We start from the raw sequence: 27,058 nt of genomic DNA on the forward strand, positions 1-27,058 counted from the left end.
TATTTCTCTATCCCCTCCTACTTGCAGTGTGGGAGCCAGTGCTTAAAATGCTCTAAAACACAGTGTGTATAGAGATGGGGGGGGAGTGTCTATCATCACCCCCACATCTGCTCATTGCTGCAGCTACCCATTCATTCTTCTCCTTCAGTCCCCCATCCATTCTGCCCCCTCCCAACCTCCACTTTGCACCTGGATTCTTCAGCCCCCTCTCCCATATCTGAGGGGTGTATGGCAATGGAGTCTTCTCTTCCCCCTTGCCAGGAGAGGAATTGCAGGGAGTGGGATAAGAGGGGAGGGGAGGAGCCATCCCTGTTGCTCACAGGAAGGGAGGGGGAGGAGGGAACATGAGACTGGATTTGGATTCTGAGGGGAGGAGAGAGAGCTCTGCTTGCTTCCTGCAACAGCCCTGAAGATCTGTTCTTCATAGTGTTCTTAGAGGAAAAAATGAACAAAGGAATTAATTAATTGCAATGGTTACCTGAAACAGAATTATAAATTGACTAGAAATAACGGTCACAAATGGCTGCAGCTGTAGTTACGCAGCTGGGTGATACCAAATAATCTCTGGAGCCTACTTTTTAAGATTATGTGTTTAAAGATTATCACTGATGTACTCCAAATGCTCCCCTCCCCCCATGACAACGGAGTTTGATGCAGAAAAAGTAAGAGTCATTGAGGCCACAGAGCAGCACCAGAGACTCCACAGCTGCAACTGTATGTAACCCCTCTGGGGCTTAAAGAGCATGGCCCCTTTAATTTTTTTTTTAAACTGAGATGAAAGTCACTGAGGAGTTTCTTTGCTCTGTGAAGGAGAGCTCAGGGTGTGCAACTTAGGTGTGTGAGTGTGTGTACTGCAAAGTCCCCATACGGGCCACCAAGTGTAACTTCAGCGCTCCCATGGCCAAGATGGAGCCTGCTCTGCAGGCAGCTCTGGCCAAGAGAAGGTGTGCGCAGGAATGCAGCAGGAGAAATCCCTTCCACCCCAGGGGCACCTGTTCCAAACCCCCCAGAGTGAACACACACACCCACAGGAAAAGTACAATGGATATAAGAAAGGGAAATATTTATTTACAGAGGGAGGAGAGGAGAAAAACATCAAGGGGAAATATAGGGGGAGCGGTAAAACAAGGTTGCATTTAAACCAGGGCCCCACAGGCCCAGTGGTAGCACAGTTTAAAAGGACAGACACTAAGCAATGTGTCTGCACACAGAGTTCAAAAGTTTTAAGCAAAGTTTCAGTTCAGTGGTAAGTTTTGGGTGCTCCTGTCGTCTTCGGCGCCAGTAAACTTTTCCCTCTTTGGTGCCCTTTTTTGCCACTCTTTGCAAAGCCACACAGAGCGGCCACCTCCCCACTTAACTAGCTAGCAGCCCCCCTCCTTATTCCCAATGCAGAGTTACAAGTCCCAGTACTTACAGCCCCATGCAGCTCTGGGCAGCAGTAATACTGGGTCCAGTTATGGCCTGTCCTTTTTGGGCAATTTCTCCCTGGCACAGTGCTCCTCCTGGCTCCTGTCCTGGGGTGTTCCTGACCAGCCGCCCTGTTCTTTTCAGGCTTCAGGCAGGTTTTCTGCTGCTTTACTTTGTAAGGGCCTGTGGGCTGCAGCCCTTCTCTCTCTGGAGCTCCAGAGCCACACCCTGGAGTTTTCCTTTTTTTTCTTACTGCTCCCCCTCCCCCGTGAGGAAAACAATTTAAAGGGGCCATGCTCTTTAAACCCCAAAGTGATCACATGTACTAAGGAGGCCTCAGTACGCCCCACCACTGAATAGTGAGTAATAGTGGATTTATTGGCCCCAGGCCTATCCCCCCCCCCCAAACCTGGCTTTACATTTCCAACATGTATAGGATCAGAATACATACCCTGTATTCCTCACAGTTGCAGTATAATGCAAAACCTTCACTCAGACTTTGGCAACATTAATACATTTCTGTAGAGTATCAGTGTAATGGCAAAGTGCATGAAATGTTATTTTAGTACTGGGAAGTATCATGAAGTCATTGTTAGGCACTGATGAGGTACTGTGTCACAGAATGCCAAGGGAGGGGTGATGGAGACCTGTAGGAATTAATTTTTAAATACATGTGAAATATTTTGGCTTTGATTAGGTTAAGATGATATTTTTCTTTCCTGGCACTCTGATTTTATCAGGCAAAATCATTTCTGGAGCTCCCGGAAGAGAGGGTGATTGAGTCGTCTGTTATTTGGGGAGCTTATAGCTGGCAATTGTCATTCTCATGTTTTAGGTGCTTTGTAATTTTAGTTGTAAAATGTCTTTATATTAGTATTGTTACATAAATATTGTCAGCAATGTTTAGACTGCTTAGCTATCACAGTGATGCAACATGCCTTGATGAATCTTCTGTGGCCTTGAAAATACACTCCTCAGAACTGTGCCTTGAGAAATATAAAGATGTCTCTTTCCACTTTTACAAATACTGGTATACGAGTACCAGCATTTGGCAAGGAAAAAAATTTGGCCTTTTCTGAAATAATGCATATGAACCTCACTATCAAGCATCCTTTTATAGTAACGAATGTCAATATAGAATCTATTTTAAGAATTTCCCTCAATGCATTAAACCTGCCCTTTGAAAAATGGTAATTGGTAAGTCACATAACATTCATATGAGTTTGCCCTTTCCACTACTGTCTATCAGATATTTGTCAAGAGTTTTATGTAATGGAATGAGCTTGGAGTTCTTCTGACAGACAGTATGATGACCGAAACAACTCACCACCTAAAATTGCTGTCCACAAGTGTACAACTAGTTATAACCACAGTGACCTACTCTCTTATGTATTGTGGTCCAAGTTCTGCTCTCATTTACACAAATGAAACTGTGTTGGGATTTCCAGAAATGTGAAAATGTCCAGAGATGTTTTCTTTGGTTGGGTTGAATGAAGAAGCAGTTAGACAATGAACATGTGCAATGAAAAAGTAAGAGAGCACTATATGAGAGCAAGGATGGAATAAGGAAACTATAGATGAATTAAAGTCTTAGATGGGGCTCAGGAAGTCTGGATTCCGGTTATGAATAGAAAGCCAAAATTCAAAGTGTGGGTTCAGTTCACATAGGCACATCCATTTCAGACTAACAATATTTCCAATGGCACAGAAATAAGGTATTTATTGCAATGCTTGTAATATCTTAAGTGAATAGATTATAACAAATGGTAAATACACGGTCAAGTTCTGCTCTCAGTTACGTTGTAAATCTGGAATAAGGAGATAGGGGAAAATGGCAGATGGCGTGGGAAAATGCCATAGACACACACACACTCTTAATCTGAATACTGGGAGTTTCTCCATGGATTTATTGGAGTTACTCTGGACTAACAACAGTGTAATTGATAGAAGCATATGACCCATAATTCATAGAAAGGACCATTTGATCATTTAGTTTTACCTCCTGTATCACACAAGTTATAGAATTTCTCCAGAATAATTGCTAGAGCATATGCTGTAGAAAAAAAAATCCAATCTTGATTTTAAAATGGTCAGTTATGGAGAATCCAACATGCCCCTTGGTAAGTTGTTCCAGTGTTAAGTACCCTCACTGTTAAATATGTATGTCTTATTTCCAATCAGAATTTGTCTAACTTCAACTTCCAACCATTGGTTTGTGTTATACCTTTGTCTGATAGATTGAAGAGCCCATTATTAAATATTCATTCCCCATATAGGTACTTATAAACTGTAAGTCTTCTCTCAATCTTCTCTTTGTTAAGCTAAAGAGCTGGCGCTCCTTGAGTCTATCACTATAAGGAATGTTTTTTAAATCTTTAATAATTCTTGTGGCTTTTTCCAGAAGCATCTTCAATTTATCACACGTCTTCAATAACCTTCTTGAATTGTTGACATAGGAATAGGACACAGTAGTACAGCAGCTTCTCTGCTTCTACTCAAGATCCACTGTTTATTCATCGTCACCACAGCATCATACTAGACCATTGAAAGATCATGTAAAAGTGCCATATTATTAATACAAACAAATGTTAAGTAATGTATGCAGGACAGGTTTAATGTGGTACATTTAATTGGTGGCTTATTCTGATCCACATCTCTAGCAAACCTCTGTGTCCTTAAAAACCCAAACAATTTCCGGTTTCTGCATTCCATGAGTGTCAATAAAGTATTGTCATCCTTGGCTGAGCTGGGTTTCGTTTGCTTTAGCTGAGTAATAGGCTTTTTCTAGGAGATTATATTTTTAATATCCTTTATAAAAATCAAACATTGGAGAGGGATATGCTGGATTTCTTTTAGAATAATTATGTTTTGATGGAAAACGGACCAGTGTACAAGCTGCTATCTTTTGGATCACTTGTGAGGAAATAGGAGGAAACCCACAACCCTGCTCACACGATCTACGTTTATGCCCAAAGAAGAAGTAGGTACAGCACAGAAAGCAGACCTAATTACTACAGAACAGATAGTGTAACTTCTAGAAAAACAAACCTGTGTGCTACTAAAATGTATGCAGCATATTCAATCTGTAATCATTCACAGCAAAATATATATGCTTCTCATTCCAGCATAGCTTTCCTATTACAGATTTCATAGCTTTATGTTCTACAGTATAATTTCTGCCATATACAGCAAGTACACTAAGGACTAAGGTGAGCGCTTCTTAATACCAACTGTGTGAAGTGTTGAACACTTACTGAAAGGTGCTGAGCACCTTTAGTTCCCACTAAATTTGCTTAGGGTGCTCAGAACTTCATAGGATTGAGCCCTTGGATTAATGCCCACAGTTCAGTGGACTGGGTTATAAGCAACACCACTGAAGTAGCTTTAACAGGATATTAATAGACAAGATGGTGGAAATAAGGAGCACACAGACTGACTAGGAAGGCTAATGTGGAAGGAGAAACTATGAATGTTGAGCTCTGTACTTCAGATTAAAGAAACACTTAATTTTGCTCACTGAACTGCATGAGGCTTCTGTAGCCAGTGTCTTTTTGCACAGTTTGGGCCATTCTTGGAATAAACTGACCCAACTCCCAGTGACTTCAGATATTGACTTAATTGGGAGTTGCACATGCTTAGATGAGAGCTGCGTTTGACCCATTATGGGTGCCTTGGTTGTATACAAGGTTGGAGAGTCAATATTTAGAATCAGTGCCCTCCCCCTCTCCCAACTCACAGAATTACTGTTTCCTTTTCTCAAATGGATCTTATTCCCCCCCCCCACACACAAAACTATGTGTCATCCACACAATCCTGTGGTGCCTGCATTTCAATAGATCCATTAAGTACGGACTCACACACCAAGTATTTGTGACATTTTAATACAAACTGACTGTTTGACCATGTCCCTGTATAGTAATAAGTCCCAGCTGAACAACTGAGTTACATAATTTGACAGTGAAGAAATCACTAGTGTCCTTTCATCCCAATGGACATCCCTGTAATGAATATGTAGGAAGGAGAAAGGAGCTGTTTTATCTGAAACTACAGCAAGAAAGGGCACTGATGTGCTCCAAATGCTCCCCTCCCCTCAAGACAGGGGAGTTTGATGCAGAGAAAGTAAGTGTCGTTGAAGCCACAGAGCGGCAGCAGAGACTCCACGGCTGCAACTGTACTAAGGAGGCCCCAGTAGGCCCCACCACTGAATAGTGAGTTATAGTGGATTTATTGGCCCCAGTCCTATTCCCCCCTCCAAACCTGGCTTTACAGAGAGCCCCTAAAGCATTGGTTTCCTTTGGAGCTATGGAACTGAACCTGCTCCACTTTGGCTGGACCCCTGTGAGAGAGAGGTGAGGATTTTCTCCCTAGTAAGTGTTCATTAGTAAAGGCTGAAAGAAAGAATAGAATGAAGCAATTGTTTAGTCATGATGTAGAAGAATGAATATGGGACTGGAAACAAGGGATTTTTGAATTCTAATCCTGGGTCTGTCACTAACTTGCTGTTTCACCTTGGATAAAGCACTGATCCTCCCCATATCTCTGGTTCCTCATCTGAAAAATGAGTTAATCCTATTTCACTGAGTGCTGTGAGGGTTAATTAGTCAACTTTTGAAAAGCAGGTTGCTTATAGTTGCTTATATAGTGCCTAGCACTATATAAAGACCACATATTTTATTTCAAGCTAGAAAGCAGCGAAGATGCCAGTTTTGCTTCTAAGTTTTTATTTAAAGGGAAACAGAATTGTTGACAAGTTATTTTCTTACATAAGCAGCTATATTGAGGGCACTGGATATAATAAATAGGTGCACATAGCAATTTGAGGTAGCTAGTTTTAAGATGACACATTAAGAACCTGAACTGGTTATATGAGACACCTGAGAGAATGTGTAGATTGGACATTACTCCTTCGGTATAGGCTGACACAATTCCACACAGCAGGGAACTTACATTGAGATGTTCTGGGATGTGACAATGTAAATAAATTCTGGACAAGAGTGCTAGAGAAAAAATGAGCCACAGTTTTAACTTTCATGCTAGTGTGTTAGAGTCTCTGTGGTGTAATGAAAGATAAGATCACATTCAATACATTTTCAAAAGAGATCAAATGGATTACAATAAGATTTTGGATTCCTCTGTAATCCTTTGACAATGGAAGGATCAATTTCTTCCAGTGCTAGAAGTATGGTCCCTAACCTTAAAATGCTGCTAATTAAGGTGGTCTTCTATTCTGGATTCTTGTTTAAGAGAAGTGTCATGAAATATGAGAGTCACTTCTAGATTATATGTCTTCAATAAAATGGAAAGAGACATAGGATTTTACCAAAGATACTGGGTTTTGTTCTTTTTTTTTTTTAAATCCCAAGCACCTAAACGTCCTCTTCCTCTCTCTTAGCCAGTGATAGACCACTTGATCCATACAGCTATGTCCAGGGGGCACAGGCTGACCCACTCTCCCTTCACATTCCTTGCAGTAGTGAGGGAACACTGATAGTGGCCAACAGAGCTGGCTAGAAACAGACATTTCAGTTCTGTGGGAAATTGTGACATTTCAAAGTCATCTTTCAAAATCTGAATGAAAAGCTGAAATTTACTGAAAAGTGAAAATTCTGAAAAAAATTCAATTTGGAGAAATCAAAACATTATTGAAACCATGTCAAAATAATATAAAATATTAATGCCATATTATATTAAATTTACTAATATAATGTAAAAGTCAACACTGAATTGAACTAATGTAATGTTTTGAGATCATAGAAATGAGAAAGCCAGAATAATTAGTTTAGACTTTTTCCTGTCAAAAATGTCATCAAAATTGACAGATACCAAGATCCGCTCTAGTAGCTAAGAGCCACTGCACTGGAGATTGTCTGGCAGTCCTGAGGCTCTTCCTCCAGGTGGCAGCAGTATGCTTCACACGGTGCTGGTCAACCCTGCTCAGAAAATACTATTTTCTGACAAAAACAATTTTTCTCAAAATCTTACACCGAAATTGTCTAGTTTTTTCAAGAATATTTCGAAAGTGAAAATTTTCCACAAAAGTTACATTTGCAGTAAAAATGGCCATCTTTTATAAAAAAAAAAAAATTCAAGCATAAATCAGTCAGCTGTCTCTGCTGGTGATATTTGAGAATGTAAAGGATGATGGCTTAGGAGGCCCAGAAAGCCATGCCCATTTGCTGGCCCCTTTCTAGGTGAGAAAAGATGCCAGCTCTTTCACTGGAGAAGGAAAGCCCCTGGCTGGGTGCCCCTTTCCTCAAGCATTTGAATACTGACAAAGCAGGGGAACAAACTTCTTCCCACAATTACAAAGGCTATTTACAGAAATAGACTACATCATTTTTTATTATTATTATTATTGTTCATATCCTGGTTGGGTCCCAAAAAAGGATCAGGCCCACACTGTGGTGGGTATAGACACATCAGAAAATATAAGCCTGCCCCAAAGAGTTTACAGTTGAAGTAGCCAAGACAGATAAAACAATAATACACAGGTTGTCAGGACCAAGCACAAACACGTGGGCTATAACTAGGTTGGGTGGAGTTTATTTTTTTTTAAATGGCAACAAAAGACTCTGGTGAATTAGGATAGTCAGGATAGAAAATAAACTTTGAGGCAAGGAGCATCTCTTATTTTATGTGTCTACAGTGCTCAGTACTACAGAGGCATATGTTATTATTAAATTCAAAAACAGAACATTAAAGTTGCAAAGTGAAGCTTTGAAAGGTTAGGAAATGCCAGTATTAAGGTTGCTTGTGCAACCTTATTTGGCCCCTTGTGTGTATGCATTATGATGTAATTTTTAAATACATGATCACATACTATTTTTTCCACAGGACCTCTGCCTCATTTAATGCACCGGATGGACATAATTTAACACAAGTGATATCCATCCAGGATTATATTTCCCACCCTGAACCTTAATTCTTGCTTTTCCTAACTTTTGAGTGCTTCATTTTGCAATCTCAGCATTCTTTTAATGTATTATTTTGTTGCTAATTTCCTACATTTTTTAAAAAGGCAAACTGAAAAAGAACAATTACAGCATATGGAAAATATTGACTTCCACATGGTTCATTAGCAGTGTTGGGATCTTCAGCATAGACTTACCTAGCAACTTGAAACAGAGTAACTGATAGGAAGTTGTTATCTTCTAGATCGACCAATCAACACCAGGAGATGAACAGTGCTTAATTTATAAAAAATTGCTGGGGCTCAAGCAATAAGGATGGCATCCTCCCACGGGGTGACCTTATACACTCCATATGTGTGAGGTCACACCCTGCACGTCACTCACAAAAGAGGTGCCACAGCTGAGCCCCTGCAAGCCCTGGCACAAATTAAGCTCTGGATATGAGACATTTTGCCAGTGGGTTTTACAGATATTTGGTGCCAGCAAAGTGATGTTGAGACTCAAATCCTGGGTTCAGGTTCTGGAGGGGAGTGATTACAGGTTTTTCCACTTCTATAATCCCCAACCATGAGCTCTTCTACCCATGTTTCATTGTCCCTGTCATTACAATTAGCTGATGTGACTGTGTCAAGAAAACTGAATGTAAAGCTCGCAGGACAATTAATGAATCTGCCTTATGTCTTTTTTAGTCCCTCAGTTAGGAAGGAACCCAAGAGTTCTTTAAGACTGTGCTCCACATCTGTAACCATCTAACAATCCTCTTCTGCAAAAGAGAAGAGGAAAATATTTTGTCTCCTAATGTTTTCTACTCCAGTGCAAATCAGGTGTGTCAAAAGACCCTAACCTGAAGATTCTGCTCTGCTAAACAGGTCTGTTGGATTGTATTCAGCAACAATGAGCAGGAGGAAAATGGCTATTGCATACTGTTCATAATAAATGTTAAATGTAGTTTGGTTTTCATTCCTCACAGCCCAATTAAAGAAAATCCCATTAAGTTTTGTGCAGCTATAGTTGCCATATATTTTATGTGAGTTACTTGTACCTTCCTGCACTTAGGTCTGTAGAGTGGCAGTAACAGCTGGTTTCTGCTACAGAGAGTGCCTGCAGTGTTTTAAACCAAGCATATGTTTCTAACGCTATTGTCCCACCTGAGTCCAACTCCCTTACAACTTGAGTTGCCATTGAAGGTTTGGGTTTATGAGCACAAGAGCTGTTGAAATGGTCTATGAATCCTATACTCCAGCACAGTCAAACTCTCTTGAGCCTAAGGAATCAATCTTCCCACTTAGTATCTGAGAGATGTCCTGAGTAATGAGTAAGAATCTCCCTCCTTCCCATCTGTCAAGCCCAGTCTGTGCCAAATTAGTTATCTGCTATAGGCAAGATTTACCCTATACCAGAAATACAGCTTGTTCCTAGCACTGCCTGTGTAAAAGGGTAGTGGCCATACTGATGCTAGAACACAACTCTTCACTAGTGTGAACGCCAGCTCATCTCCTGTGAACTCAAAAGGGCTCATCTATAACAGAACAGCTAAACTCAGAGCCTGGAGACACAAGTAAATATGTTTTTCATCTCTCCATCTCTGCACAACTTGGCGCTGTGTGTCCTTCTTCCACAAGAGGATATATTAAAATGCTACAGCATCTTTATTATTGATATTGAGATCAACAGATACTAATTTATTTAGAATAAAGGGTGAAGCCTTAAGTTTTTTGAAGTTCCATAGTCTTTGGCAGTCATGGTCCTATGGCCTTGATCATGGGAGAAATAGCTGACCCCTCTTTTTTCTATAAAGTTTTAGTTAATTTAAATACTATTACAAGATTACATTTACATCCCTGGTACACTAAATAGAATAAAAATAAAAACCTACCAGCACTGAAAGTCTCCTGCCTTGTTATGCATCCAAACCACAACTGCAATTCTTGGCATGTGTGCTAATGTGGGTTTATCACACATTCAGTTACCTCTGAATAAAGGGGCATGTGGGGCAAAGGGTGGTTTGTTCTTACTGTGTGGAATAGCTGTCATTTTCATATAAGGATATGGGTGTGGCTATAAAGATCAAAGGTTATCCTCCATATGGGAAGATGGGGCCTGGTCAGCATGGGGGCTGAACAGACTGTGTTGGCTACAGCATACATTTATGTAATGTATAAAGAAAAGCAATTTTGTTGTAAAATACAACCCCCTGTTTTAATGCAGAGACCACCACATCTACTTCTCTCCTCCCTAAGGAACTAGCAGGAGCACTGGCCCCTAATGTGTAGATGTCCCAGGACCTTCACAACAAGCAGAAGCATCTTCACAACAGCTCAGAGCCTTTATGCAGCTCCCATTTTAGGAGCCATAATGCCCTGGGGATCCTACTGCTATGAGCTGGATGTTGAAAGCCACCTGCACTACATGTCAGCAACAACATGTTTTTTTTTTAACCTACTGACTTACAGACAATGCTACAGATTCTTAGGTGCTAGTAGATGGAACTCCTGCTAACTATAGCCCAGTGCACAGGGACTCAAGAGACCTTGCTTGAATTCCCAGCTCTATCATGCATCTACTGGGTGACCTTGGGCAAGTCATTTCCCTGCCTGTGGCTCTGTTTCCCTATTTGTAGAAGGGAAGGGGTGATGATGCTGACTTCCTTTGGAAAGTGCTTTGAGATCTGAAGAGGAAAAATGCTACATAAGAACTAGGTATTATTACATATGGATTTCTCTCTTTTACAGAGAGCTATAGTACCTGTCAGTGACTGCTTCCCCTCTCAGGGGCAGTGATGCCTGTAGTCATCGAGGGAGAAATACTGCTATTGCAACAAGCAGTACCTCCCAGATTTCTGGGCTCCCTAAAGACACAGTGCCAGAGTCTAGTATTCCTCCCTGCCACTCTCTCCACTTCCCTTGAAGTGCAGAGCCCAGGCCAATGGAGTGGCTTTCAGTGGGCTTTGGGGGATGGGAGAGGAATGTAGCAGAAGCACTACTCATCTACATGGTCTTGGGGGCTTTTCAAAAACCTTGCGCAAAGTGGAAAGTGTGAGAGAGATGGCAATTTCCTGAAATATCCTAATTGTATTGGAGACCATGCTGTATTGAGTATTACTGTGGGCCAGGATTCTATGTAACCTCTCTAGGATGCAGATGTTATATAAGGCCTAGATGATCAAAGGACTATATTGAACTCCGCCCAAGAGAGGTGATGGCTGAAGAGCCAGGAACCTAGAGCAGGTGGACCAAGGAGGGGGAATACAGGTGAAGTTGCCCTGAATTGTGACAGGAGATAGCAGGTGTGGTCCCAGTGTGCTCTTTTATCTTTCTAGGAACTATTAGTAAAGCACTAGATCTTATTGAGACCATTCACACCCTTCAGTCATGGCATTAACAAATCAGTGACTGATCTTTGTTGAGTGTTTTGCAAATGTTTTTATAGACATTCTCATTGGGTAAATATTTAACTGAGGTACCACAACCAATCACAGTGGTTTGCTATTAATTGTAGTTTAATAAAAGATTTGACACTTGGAAGATGGGCAAAATTGGCAGGAGAGAAAGAATGTAAATTTAATTCTGCAGCCTGCATGGATACAACAGATGCAATCTGGCTATGTTGTAGCTTCATGGAAACTCATTTGGCAACAGAGGGAAGGTGGTATACTGGCACTCAGGAAATCTCAGTTGTTTGATCTTTAGGAGTGGGTACCAAGGCATAGAGAGTGAGGGTAATAATACTATTTCATTGGTAATCTATTTAGATTGTAAAATCTTCAGGGCATGGACTACGTGTATGTACAACATGAAGCACCAGGAGTTCCTGATATCAGCTGGGACCTCCTGGTGCTACTGTAATACATGGGGCAAGACCTCACAGCATCTATAATAAGAATGCAATATGTACTTCTTGGCTACGACTGCACTTGGCAAACTTTTTTTAAATAATTGACAAAGTATTAATAGTATCAATTTAAATGTTCACGGTTGTGAGAAATTATGGGGAGGGCAAATCAGACAATTATTTAATGACAACAAATCTTGAGACTCAAAAATACAACTTTATAACCATTAAAACACAAACTATCAATGTCAAAATTTTAGCCTTAAGGCAAACTCTAATAAGTTCACAAGCAGCATTTTTCTTATTTTGTCCATCAGTAAATTCTGATTGTCAATGGAAATATTTTTTCATTGGTTTCTGTTTATAGGGTAAAAATATTTACCAATAAAATCTAATCATTCCGAGCCGAAATACAACAATTTAAGAGTTGATATGGAAATCATTTGTGACTTCATAATTCACAGATCCCAAATACTTGTTTTCTTCTTCTACCTACATGCAGCAGACAAACCTAAATATTTCTTGGACCTAATTCTTACCTCACAAATTCACCTTTATTGCAGTTACTCTTGCTTTACGCTGCTATAAGATCATAGGCTCCTTAGGTGAAATCCTGGGCCCATTGAAGTCAGTAGGAGCTTTGCCATTTAATTCAGTGGAGTGGGATTTCACCTCTTGTAATTTAGTGCTGTATATGCACTTGATATCTTGTTTGTGATATAGATACTGGGCTATTTAGAAGCAACATACCAAATAACTAAACTTGGAAGGATTAGATTTTTATTGGTAAGTGTCAATAAACAATTTCACCATATACACCCAAACTGATAAATATTTCCATCAATAATTATGAAATGAACAGATAGGCAAAGTAAGAAAAATGCTGCATGAGAACTTAGAGTTTGATGTAAGTTTGATGTTGACAATTTGTGTTTTAACAGTTATAAAAATTTAACCTTTTAAATCTCAATGTCTGTCATTAATTATCTGAACTCCACCCATCATTTCCTGCAACCGAACATTTAAATCAATCTCAAATGCTTTAAAAACATTATCTGGCAAAATTATTTTAAAAAAATCTAATTCTGCCATCTCTAGAAATAACTCATCTGTTTGTTTTGAAAAATATGCTTTTTCTTAATCAGAAAGCTGCTTTCTATTTTACACTAATTGGTTTACATATCCCATAATAAGTGGTACTGATGTACAACAATGTAAATAGTATACATGATTTAAAAATATTTCACTGAAACCGCATTTAAGATGTGGGGGGAGGACTTAGAGGGCAACATTTTCAAAAGAACACCAACCTGGCCTCTAATTTCTCAAACTGCAAACCAGTTTCTATCCCAAAGGGGCAATCGGGTAGTCAGTTATCTAAACACTATTGACCCTGAAACATTAGAGAATTTTAAAGAATGATCTAAAGTTTCTATTAAAAGATCAAAAGTGTTTTTGGAACTTGTATATAGTCTGTGTGGTACTATGAGTGGGAGGAATATTTTTGCATATTACACTTTAATTCAAGCACTGGTTTCACTGCAACAACAGGGGGCACTATAATTCTAAGTTTTTTTCCATGAGTTATGATTAAAGGAAATAAATGTTGATATTCAATTATTTTCATATGAATAACAGATTCTGAAATGAACTCATTCGATTACTATATCCAGCACAGAAAGTAAGTTCTCTCCAATATCTGTTCTATTTGCCCCTAAATCTTTCAGTTACTTTTTAAATGCTGTGCATCAAAACAAGCGATCTGTAAAAGAAGAAAAACTGTGTCCTGTGACTGTCAGGAAGTTATACAAATCTAAGAATTTTGTCTTAGCTAATGCAGGCAGCTCAAAAGCCTCTCGTTTCTTGAAACAAAGGCCAAGATTTTCAAATGTTCAGTGACTCGGTGCATCCGTGTTTGGGTACCCAATTGGAAGCATCTGAAAGAGATGGTCTGAGGGGGTGGGTGCTATGTAAGGCTGGCCAGGAAACAAGAATTCTGTTTAAGATCACTTAATCTGCACGTGGTTAATCAGAGTAGAACGTTATCATTTTAGGAGAAAGCTGGTTACACTTTGTTTAGCTCAGAATTCTGAAGCTAACATGGTGCATGGGAGAAGCATCAGTCTATGAATAAATGTAAATATAAAAAGTAAGTCTTGCCAATCCTGGGAATGATAGCACACAGGCAAACTGCTGTGCCCAGGTGGAACCCCACAGACCTCAATCAGTTGGGGCCTAACATTTTATCTTGATACCAACATCAGATCTGGCCATTTTCCATTTGGTTTATACAATCACAAGAATAATATTTAGTGTTTAAATAGCAGCCTTTTGGTGTTTAAATCATTATGATAAACTCCTATCATCTCTGCCATTAAGAACTCAAGAGTCAAAGATGTCACATTTCCACAAAATGATCCCAAGAAGAAGTCAGAAATGCCAGTTTAGTTAAACCACGTAAATAGGTTGCATGCACGGTTGTTGTAGTGGTGTTGGTCCCAGGATATTAGAGAGACAAGGTGGGTGAGGTAACATTTTACCAGACCAACTTCTGTTGGTGAGAGAGACAGCTTTCAAAGCTTGTCTCGCTCACTAACAGATGTTAGTTCAATAAAAGATATTACCTCATGTAAGTAGTCATTTACAGTTGTTCTGCATGTGTGGCAAGTTCTCATCTTGTGAGCTAGCTAGATGAACAGCTGAGCAAAATTAATGCAGCCTTCAGATAAAAGTTCTGTGACTCCTAATAGCAAAATACAACGAAAATGTTTGCAAAGCCATTATAACTAATTGAGTTAGCTATATACATACGATTCTACTCAATTTAGGTTTTTTTTCAAAACAAAGAATTAATAGATGTATTTTGATTTATATTTAAATTTCCTGAGATACTTGGCACTCATTATGAAATACTCTATCAAAATATGGAGATGGAGGTCAGATCTCTGAAAGGAAAGATGCACTGAGTGATAGGGCACTTCAGGACTCTCTCCCCTCCTCACATTTTAACAGTTACTATTAGCTTTCTCTCAAAATCTATTTTAAAAGATATTAATCAGCTATAGCATACAATTCATATGGGTACAAACAGACAAACATCAATTTCCCATAGCTCCAAATGATAAGCATTGTATTTTCAGCTATAAAAAATTGAGCCTGCTTTAAAAACAGGTTGATCTATTCTATTCTAGTTTAGCATTATAGTCAGGAAAATATGTTGATAAAATGGCATCTTCTTACTGTAGAAATATGAGTACTGAGTTTGGTCTAAGTCTACTCTCCTTAATCTACTGACAAAAATATATTGTCACAATTTTTGTCACTGGATAGTCATCACAGCTATTGAAGAGTGAGCTGGATTTTCTAGCACCCTTATTATCAGTGAATTGCTATGTAAGACCCTGCAATCAAATTTGTGCAAGTGAAGCCTCTTGCGCCTACACAGTCCCATTGAAGTCACTGGGGCTCCACATGGGAATCAAACCATTGAGCCCCTGTTGCAGAGTAGGGGGTTTAAGATATGTATATTCACTTCTGCAGGCTGAAGTGAGGCTGCACTGCACATCTGTGTTTGGAGGGATGCAGAAGCAGCAGGTACAGGTCTCCACTGAGGTCTTCAGTAATTTATGATGCTTCTCCCTCCAAACTGTGCAACCTCTCCCCACTCTAACAGGATCCCAGAGGAGCCAGGAGTCAGGGGAGTCTGGAACCATGATTCAGGAAGAAGATGTACTATCAAGGATGTGCAGAGGCAAGGGGTACCTTAGCAGATGTTCCTTCTCTCTGGCACATCTCCAGTGATCTGAACTCCTTGCCTCATCCCTGGAGTGACAAACCCCACTCCCTGGTGGGGGAAAGTTCTATGTAAAGTTAGTGACTTAGCTCCTACTGTTTCCACTCCCCTGTGTGGGTTATTGCTAGGTAGAAAATAATACAGCTCTATGTTCAGTTTGTAGATTCTTAAGTATCACTGGTGCTGCTTCACAGGCCAGTGAGCTGCCTATTAAGACCCAAGGAACATGAAATCACACAAAGCTATATTTTAGAGTCACTTTTATAGTAGAACTGCACTTGAAGAGATTACTTTTGTACTTTAATATTTCAGTTAAGGTAATATTTTCAATGAATTTCTTTATAGATTCTTTATCACTAAAGCTGTTAGATAATGAAAAAAATGTGATTTTGAATAATTTCGTATTCAAACAAAATATTTGAGCCAGATATTATTCAACCTCATTTAAACATGAAAAAATTATCCATGAATAATCTAGTAAATGAAAACTTCCTAAATGTGTTGAATATTTTGTTCACATCAACTAATTCAGCCAGGCCTGACAAGTACAGCACTTTAGGGGGATCTTGCATACTGCATGAAGAGATCATTTAACACTCTTTCACTTTGTTCACCTCTCCTGCCCGCCTCCTCCTTTGCAATTCCAATAAGGTTGTGACATTACTGCAACATAAACAACATTTGCACTCTTATTGAAAAGGTGCCAACCTTGCTGATCTGCCTACAGCATGCAACATAAACCAATATTTTAATTACATTACTAAAGGGACATTGGAACCACTTTGGAGAAAAGAAGTTACTGCACCTATAACTTCTCCACAAAACTTCAACTTCAAACCAAAACTGACCTGCTCTTGGAGTTTAAGAAATTTAACTTTATTTTCAATAAATAAGGTCCACTTTGCATTCTTATAGTATTCTGCGGTGTGGGACAGTTAAGTGCTGTTATCCCTGTTTTGCAGACAGTAAAACAGATGAAATAACTTGCCAAGGTCACAAAACAACTTTGTACCAGTAATACAACCCCATGATTCTCAGCCTTATGCTCTAACTGCTAGATCATATTTTCTGCCTTTTCAGAAATCAATGTTTGCAGGTCTCTATGCTTCCTCACTTTAGTGCAGCAGAATGATAAGTATAGAAGCTCTGTGAGAGGTAATTTTGTGGTCCTTTGCAGCCTGAGAAATCCCAGGAAGTACTAGAATTTACCAAGATAATGATTTCCAAGTCAGATGTTTAGAGAAATTTAAGTGATTGAACCAAATCTTCAAATTAGGGAATGTCCCTAAATTGCAATAGCTTGGTGGGGTGTTTGGGTATATGGCATTTCAGGGATAGGATTCGGCTGAGAATTTCCAATCCAGATCTGACTGTAACTAAAGTTAAGGGAGTTTATGGATCTGTGGTTCTGATTCAGTTCCATCTCTACAGCAAATGTTGAGGTCTGACTATCACTAGGCTGTTTATTGAACAGTGATTAGAAAGAAAAATCAGTCAGGAACACTGAGTTTTTCCTTAAATATTATCAGAAAGTGTAAGAGGTCATTTGTTACAGCACAGGACTGCTCATGCCCGACACATTACCTCTGTCAGCTACGCCATGCCCCTTCAATCTAGCTTGTCTCCTGGCCTCATTGCATTGCTAACCTTAACAATAACCAATTTGCACATTTACTAATAGTTCCACTTTGTACTGCCACTACTTCCCAGCTGACATTCTATTTCTCCTCCTGACACACTACTTGCTATTAACTATTAGCAAAAGGACAGAATTGGCAGCCCTGGCATTTCAGTTGTGAGAAGTGAGATGGTGGCAGATCAGGTGCAATTCTACATATTGTGAGAAATTAGCTTTTTATTCCAGACTTTGAGAGCAGCTTTCTGAATTCTTACTAAGAATATCACTTTAAATGTTTGCTGATTTGGGGCCTACTCCTGGAAAAAATGCAAGTGAAGAACTTTATTCATTTGAATATTAGCAAGATTGGGTCTTCTTTGTATGTATGTGAGATAGCCTCTCCAAGCAGAACTAGCATAAGCTAAGCTTTGTTTCCCAATGGCAATGTATGATTTGTGATGTGCTAAAGAGGATAAAGCTGGTACAGAATGATATAATAAATAGCCAGCCATTATATCAAAGAATATTTACTTTTCCATGGTTATATTTGTATCTTTACTGACAGAGCATAAAATACTGCACTATGTAAAATAGCCTCTGTGGTTGTAGGAAGTTATTATAGAGTAGCAGTTACCATAATTATTTAGAAGCTGGCTAGCTTCTAATAGGTCCAATTTTGTGCCCTCTCTTTCCTCCTCCGCACCCAAAAAGAGTCATTTACATTTCATCTCACAGCAGAATTTTTTTTTCTGGGAAGTTTGAGGACAAAAATAATATCAGAAAGGCGTTTTAGTTACAGGTTGAAATCCTGTCCCCATTAAAAATCAATGGCAAGACTCCCATCCACTTCATTAGGGCCAGGATTTCACCTACACTGTTTAAAATAGGGTTGCATCCGGTTTTCAACCAGAACGCCTGGTCAAAAAGGGACCCTGGTGGCTCTGGTCAGCAGAGCTGACCAGGCTGCTAAAAGTCCGGTTGGCTGCAGCGGCCAGCTCTGCGCGGCTCCCGGAAGCGGCTGGCATGTTCTGCCAGCTGCTAGGCACAGGGGCAGTCAGGGGCCTCCATGCCCTTCCCCTGTCCGCAGGCACCACCCCCACAGCTCCCATTGGCCGTGGTTCCCAGACAATGGGAGCTGTGGAGTCTGTGCTCAGGGTAGCGCCAGTGCCATGGGCAGGGGCAGCATACAAAGCCCCCCAGCCATCCCTGCACTTAGGAGCTGGAGGGACATGTCACCGCTTCTTGGGAGCCACCTGAGGAAAGCGCTGCCCGGAGCCCACACCCCCAACCACTTCCCACACCCCAACCCCGTGCCCCAGCCTTGAGCCCCCTCCCGCACTCCAAACCTCTCACCCCCAGCCCCACCCCAGATCCTGCACCCCCAGCTGGAGCCCTCAACTACTCCCACACCTCAAACCTCTCAAACCTCTGCCCCAGCCTGGTGAAAATGAGCAAGTGAGTGAGGTGGCAGAAGTGAGCGATGGAGGAAGGGGGATGTAGTGAGTGGGGGGCAGGGCCTCAGAAGGAGCAGGGCAGGGGCAGAGCCTCAGGGGGTGGGGCACGGGTGTTCAGTTTTCTGCAATTAGAAAGTTGGTAACCCTAGTCCATGGTTTTGATTTAAATTTCTTTCTAACAACCAACATTTTGGCTCCCCATGTCTCCCAAATGACTTGGCCTGCAAACTCCATGTTTACTGTTTGTTGGTCTTGTTAATGAGATGTGCCTTTTAGTTATGTCTGTTTATTTATGCTAAGGGGAATCTAGAGGGAGAAATCAAAAGAGAGAGGACAAGATCATGAGGACTGGCCATTTGATGCTGGTGCTGCTCACTAGTGGAGCATGCTTCAAAATGAGGGGTAGCAGACAGGCCCAAGGTAGGCAGAGGCATAGCCAGTGGGTCTGATTTGCACGTGTCCATTGGCCACAAACCCTATGGAGGGAGTGCCTGCTGTAAAAGTGCCCTAATGCCTTGGCTCCATGTTGGGGTGAAGAGTTATCTCCCATGCAAACCCCAGAGTTAGCCAGGGAAAGGCAGACATTCAGACACCTAAATTGCATGCGGGATACCATCCAGTAGGCAGCATCTGAGCACACCTACCAGATCAGGTCCCATTCAAAAACCCAGCTGGAGGAAGAGACTGTCCCCTCCTTATAACGCTTATCACAGCAGTTAGAGCACTCACCTGGCATGTAGGAGCCACAGGTTCAATTCTGCCTCACCTCACCCACCCCCCGAAAGAGGTGGGAGACCCCTGTTCAAAGCCTTTCTTCACCTCTAGCACGGAGTGGGGAATTGAGCCTGGGTCTACCCCATTCCAGGCAAGTGCTCTAATCACTGCGCTCAAGTTATGAGGTGGGCACTGGCTGTGTGCTGACTTTGTGGATCACATTCTAACGGATCTTTCTCTCTCCATTCATTGTACAGGGAACCCAGACACCTCACTCAGCTTTGGGGCGGGCAGTATTATTCCTGTGATTTTCTAGGCAGCATGATGCTCAGCATTGCAATGCCTAAGTCCCCCTGTTCATCCACTCCACAAGATTTGCAAGAGTGAGGTTTACTGACAAAGTCACATTGGAAACGAGGCATCGTTTTTTTGAGTAGTGAGGGTAATTACACATTGGAGCAATTCACCTGGGGTTGCAGTGGATTCTCCAGCACTGTCAATCGTTATATCAAGTTTGGATGTTTTTTTTCTAGAATGGTATGCTGTAGCTCAAACAGGAATTCATTCAGGGAAGTCCTATGTCCTCCATTACACAGGAGGTCAGACTAGATGATCACAGTGGTTCCTTCTGGCTTTATAATATATGAATTTATGGAAATGTCTCCCATATTACACAGCAAGTGATAAACAGCCCAATCTCAGGAGAGTCTTAGCACCTTCAAGGGGTTTTGTGACCTCAGGCAAAGTCAGAATAAGATGAGGGTGTTCAACACCTTGTGAGAGAGTCCCAGTACCACATACGATCATGCCCAGAGATTCACTTGGCTAGGATTTATTTTCTCTCTGACACTACAGGCAATGCTGCCTTCCCAGCAGTAAGCACATTGAGGCAGAGAGGTCTATTAGATCACAGCACTGCTCTCTGGGAATTGAAGAAAGGTTGGCAAGAGAGTAACTGTCACATTTCTGTATATTTGTCTTTTGCAGCTCTTCGCGCTGAAGGAAACAGTTGGGTTATATCTCCTTAGTCTTCATTTCATCTAGCAATTGAGAGACACTAAAGAGAATCTAAATTAACTGAGACAACATTCCTGATGTTCTGAAATATTTTTAATTTTTGTTTACTGCCTTTTCCAGTTATATGTTTATAGATGCAATATAGATCAGAGTTATTACAGAAATCTCATTACGTGCAATTGTCGACTGAACAGCTATTACAGACTGTTCTGTGAATGCAACTAATCAGAAGAAAAAACTGTCAAATGAAAACCAAGTAACGAGTCGGTTTTCTGTAGGCATCTTGTGACTGAAATCAATGTTTAAAAGGGACACTAGTCAGTTTAAAAAAAATCATTGACAATGTGAAAAAAATCCTTCTTATTTCCTTTCAATGTATGCCCCTACCTCTTCAGTTTCACTGCTGCTGCTATTGGTAAATATCCCCTTGCAGTGCTTGGGGAAGAGAATATATGTTAGCCCTCCCAGACCAGTGCATGAGTGGGATATTCTCATGCTAATGCATGAGACAGAAAATTTATCTAAACATCAAAAGCGTGAAACTGGAGTGCTGTCAAACGCACAGAACAAGCAAACTGAAAATTCTGTACCATATATGATTTTGTACAACAAATAAAACATTGTGAGATGCTATTCATGTAGTCATATCAAGGCCTCTCCTAATGGCCACTACTTCTTGACCCTCATCATTTTGCCAGGCAAAAAGTACACACCAATCACTACACCTCCCTGTTCTCAGTATCTTAGCCCAGCCATATTCTGACAGACTCAACTTTCAAATCTTTGATACTTCCTCTACCTCTTAGCCTGTGTACAACATGCTAAATGGCTAGGCTAGAGGGAGAACTCAGCTATCACTCACCCTCTCCTACTTCAGAGTTAGAGGAAGGCATCTAGGCAGGGCCGGCTCCAGCATTTCTGCCGCCCCAAGCAAAAAAAAAAAAAAGCCGCGATCGCGATCGGCGGCGGCAATTGGAAAAAAAAAAAAAGCCGCGATCGGCAGCGGCAGTTCAGCAGCAGGTCCTTCGCTCCTAGAGGGAGTGAGGGACCTGCCGCCCCCGAATTGCCTCGGGTGCCGCCCCTCTCCCTTGGCCGCCCCAAGCACCTGCTTGTTAAGCTGGTGCCTGGACCCGGCCCTGCATCTAGGTGAAACAGAAACTTCAACAAGTGCTGGCTAGCACAAACAGAACTAGTTTTGAAGTGAACTAGTGAAAAATAGACCATTCAGTTTTTATGGAGAAGCACAGGGAATCTTGAACTGCAGTCTCCTTTCATAGGATCTAGTCTGACTACCTCAGACTTTGCACCGTGGTAGTTAGCATTCATTGAAGTAAACAGTTTTCTCAAGGACCAAATATTGGATAAAGATTTCTACATCAGCCACCCTTCAATAATCTTTCTAATGAGATTTCCATAGGAAGGAGGAAGGACTGCAGTGGAGAGTGCAACAACAACAACAACAAAAGGCTGTTATAGGAGCAGGAAGGAAAGGTGCCTACAATTCTTCTTTTCTAAAAGCAGCAAAATTAGTTAATAATGTTGTTCATTAGGCACAGGGGTGAAAGTAACTGAGGACACTTACTGGTGGGAGGGGGAGGAGGGTTTGGCCCCTGGAAGGGGTGGGGCCTCAGGCAGAAGTGGCAGGGCAGGGGGTCAGCATCCCCCAGCCAGCCCTTGGCCCGCGCCGCCCAGGGCTCCCGTGTTGATTTAAAGGGCCCGGAGCTCCGGACGCCGCGGCAGTGCTTTAATGTCCTTGCCCCTTTTGCCTCCCCTGTTGGGGGCTCTGCTGGTACGGACCCTACCGGCAGGGCCGCCGACCGGGGCAGTGGTGGGGGGAAGGGGTAGCAATGTTAAAGCGCTGCCGCGGCAGCGCTTTAAGGACGGTCCTTTGCTGCGGTACGGAGTACTGGCCCATACCGGCTCACTTTCACCCTGATTAGGCATCAGATTGTGACTGACCCTCATGTGGGTCTAGTAAGCAGGAAGTGCACAAAGAGCCTCACTCGTACCCTCCATTCACTGGCTATTGCATTGCCAGTACTAGTCTGGTGCCCACATAGACATAAAGCACTGTGACCAGATCACATGTGGGCTCACAACAAATCAGTGCTGGATCCCCTGTTAGGGGGCAAAGGTTTTTTATTTGCCTATCACCCCTCCTCAGGAAGGCCCCACCTGCAGCAGTCCTCCTCAGCAACAGACAAGTCACTGGTAGCAAATCCAAACCAATAGTCCCACACCAGGCCTACCTTCCCGCAGGAATGCTTTGGTAGGCAGCAGCCTCTACTCAATTCTTGACCCCAGTCAGGCTTGCTCAAATAGCACAATTGCTGGCTACCTGCTCTCCCTCCCAGCCAGCCCCTAGCTGAGTTGGACTCTTGCTTATTAACCCTTTCCTCCAAGCCTGACACCTAGTGCAGGTGTAGTGGGGTGGTGCTGATTGAGCCCACAGAGACTCATTAACCCTTTCCTAGCCAATGTGGGGTCTGTATATCGCATCACAGGCACTGTAGCCCTATTTAAACTATGTTCAGAAACAGAGGAGAAAAGAGATGTGTTCCCTTCAAATGATTCTGTGATTCTATGTGTATATTGAGTAATGGACTGTGATAAGGAATGGATGCTTTTGGGTAAAGTGAATTGGCATGTCCCATGCTCCAGCTCTCCCTTTGTGAGCACGGTGGTTCACCATGACAATTGGTGTATGATGGTATCGCCCTCACATACATATGCTGCTGTGGTGATCACACGCATCATGTTTTTTACCTACATGACAATGTTGTGCCAACTGAATTGTTGCTGTCACTGCTGGCAGAAATGATATTCCACCAAGTTGTTGTGGGGTGCAGTTATATGACTGGATGATGCATATCTGTCTCACTCAGGGCTGGCTCTGGCTTTTTTGCCGCCCCAAGCAAAAAAACAAAACCAAACAAAAACCGTGCGGTGCAGACATGCCCTGGGCAGTGGAGTGCGCACTCCGGCTAGAGGGGGGAAAGGGAGGGGGAGGGAGCGGGGGGGGAGAGAGAGAAGGGGGGTGGCCAGGGCTTCCTTCAGCGGGGCGCTCGCCACACGGCCCCTCCCGCCACGCCGCCTGCCGGGAGGGCTCCGCGCTGCTCTGGTTGGCGGGCAGGGAAGGACGCGGGCTGTCCTGCCAGGCTTGCTGCAGACCCAGCACTGGCTTTGGCAGACGGAACAGCGAACCAAAAAGAAAAAAAACCTGCGGGGCGGCCGGAGCAGCAAAGCGCAAGAAAAGAAAAGAAAAGAAAAAAACCCTGCAGGGCAGCCGGAGCGGCGAAGCAAAAAAAAAAAAAAAAAAAGGATTGGTGGGAATGCCGCCCCTTAGAATCTGCCGCCCCAAGCACGAGCTTGCTCGGCTGGTGCCTGGAGCCGTCCCTGGTCTCACTATAGGCATGATCTGCTCCACTTCTGAGCTTCTCAGATGGATTCTGCAACATGGATATATATATATCCATTTCTGTATCACAAACTCTACCTTTTCCTGCTGGTTACACATCCTCATGAAAACACCACCTGTGGAAGTGACTTTCCAAGACCTTTCAAGTATGCCAGGAAACCAGCTTGATGCTTTCTCGTGTTCGGCTCATATTTGTTATTTTTACAATGGTTGGGCCTGAAAACCTTCCAGTTTTGCTTTTGATAATGAAACAATACTACCACAGTATTTGCAGTATCCCCTACACTTAGCACAGGGAAGAGCTACGTAGTACCATCATAATGGCAGCTGCCTTAAAAAACCAATTAATAATGTTTTAAGCAAGACCACATCTAGACTGTTTCCTGAAATTATGCCCATAGACATCCCCAGCCAGGATTTGGCCCTCAATGCCATGATGGTTAGGCTTATTTTAATTCTACTGACAACAAGCCATATGAACTGGCTTGAAGAAGTTAAAACAAACAAACAAACAACAAGGTATACATGGAGAAGTATTTTTTACAGTATAGATAAATAGCTAGTGATTCCTGGAGAGTAGCAGTCCTAATACCGTTTCTGCTTTACCATCAATCATGCTGGCTTCTTTTATAGTTTCCCCTCTAGCCTTAAGTGAAAACTGAACTCTGAAAAGAGGAAAAATCAAGATAAAATGAGGAAGGTTGACCAGAACTCCTAGAGCTCTGTGAAACAACTTTCATGCAGTCATTTGTGGCTTAGCCTCTATTTTACATCAGTTTCGAGTTATCTCAGGAGGGAAAGCATAGATTTTTTTATAACAAAGCTCAGGGTGACTTTGTGCTGCAGGTTATTATTACATTTTAATCTCCAGATCAGATGCTCAAAACCTACAGCAAAAAAAATGAAGAGATGTACATTGTTTAGAATAAGTGATAAGGGAGCTAAAGGTTAGTCTGATGGAGTTAAAGGAATTAAAAGCAACTCTCTATGTTTCACTGCTTTTCTTTACAAATAATTGCCTGAAATAATGAAAAATGCATGAGATGTGCCAAATACTTTCTCTCTCCACCCACTGCACCAGTTCATTTAAAATCCCCCCCTCACATGGGAGGAATTGAAATTACAGTAGTGGCTATTATTAGTACCAAAAGGGTTCTAAAGTAATTTGTCACTGGTAGGAAATCAAAGTCCACACATTTTTCCCCAAGTAGGTTCTCTTTGAGTAAATTAGATGAAATAGCACATCATCTTGAATTTCAAGAAATGAGCAACGGCCACTCATCTACTAATGGTAAGAGAGGCAGGAGATGGTCGTGCACATAAAGCAGCATGAAATCCTAAGATTATAGTAAAATTGTTATAAAAGTAGTGGACAGAATACTCATGCCACTCTTAAAGGCTTCCAGTTACTTAATTGCAGCATCTAGACTGGCAGATTGTTATATTTTCAGTCACTTTTGGAATAGATCTTTTCAAAAAGCACTGCATATTATGACATTACTCTAACATTCACAATAAATAGCTTCATGTCAGGAAGAGGGTAACTTGTAATTCAAGTGTACAGCATAGTAAATGTTTAGCATCTGGTTGTAAAGAAGAGTAGGGGACACAGATTTATAAGGGATCATAGTGGACATTGATGTGTAGGAAAAAACTGAGCTGCAGAACTAGACAGTCTGTCAGATTTTTCCCATTATTCTGAGCCAATTCTATATATTTTCCTGCCGTGATATCCAGGAGACATAACAATTCTTCTAAACATTATGCACTATCCCAATAAACAGAGCCTTATTATTATGATGGTAACTGATTCCCTCCCTTAACATTTCAGATTAAAATGATCTACAACCTGAAACAACCAAATACATGCACACATCTCTTATAAAATATGTGCTGTCTCCTAAACTATAGAAGGAATTTACCATTTACTGTGGTATCACAGATAAAATGGTATTCATCCCTCCAAGATTTAATTCATTAATATTTTGAGATAACACTTTATTTATTACTTTAATACATTCTTAGCTGATTACAGGGAACTTTTGTTATTCAGATTCATAATATGAAATCGGGATACTTTCTTCCATGGAAACATTTTACTGCCTATTCAAAGATGCAAAATGAATATTAACATATTACATATTAATTTGCAGGGCAAAACAACTTGTAAATTGCAGTCCACATTTGAGATTTTATAAAGTAGCATCCAAGATTCACTTGCAATATAAGTAGAAAAAGATATCTGACTCCAGAGTGCAGTTTATGAAAGCTCTACTCCAGTCTACAGACATTTCCTTTGCCACTGTCACACCTAGCTTCAAAACTTCTTGGTTGCAGATGTCCTTACTTGTTTCTCTTAATAGAGGCTTCTGCAAGCATGGCCCAACAGGAGGCACTTTAGAGGGCTGGAAAAATCCTACATTTTAGGAAAAAGCCCCATTAAAACAATTCTGTCCCTTTGAGCTCTTCCAATTTTATCATGAAAGATACTTCTCTTCTTTGATGTTGAAAACCACCCCCAAAACTGTTTGTACTTTGCATGTATTATTTACAAGTTTTGGTTCACCCAGAGGAAAAAAATATAACAAGAAATACAAACCGATCTTACAGACACTAATGTGTGTGCTTAATTGTACTCAAACCTAAATAGTCCTGCTGAAGTCAAGGCCTAAAGCAATGAGCCTGCATGGAAAGAACCTGGCATCTATGCAGAGCCCAGCTGACATCAGTATGAATTCATATGAATGGATCCTCTCCAGGGCTGGCCTTATGGTTGGGCGCTGTGGTCAGGGGGGCACTGTGGTCAAGAGGCAAGGAGCGGGGTGGGTCTAGGGTGTGAGGCTGCAGAAGGGAGCTTGGGGCAATGGGGGGGGGAAGACAGTGGAGCCTGGGGGC

The sequence above is a fragment of the Emys orbicularis genome, chromosome 1 (genome assembly GCF_028017835.1).
Source record: "Emys orbicularis isolate rEmyOrb1 chromosome 1, rEmyOrb1.hap1, whole genome shotgun sequence".
NCBI classification, from domain to species: domain Eukaryota; kingdom Metazoa; phylum Chordata; order Testudines; family Emydidae; genus Emys; species Emys orbicularis.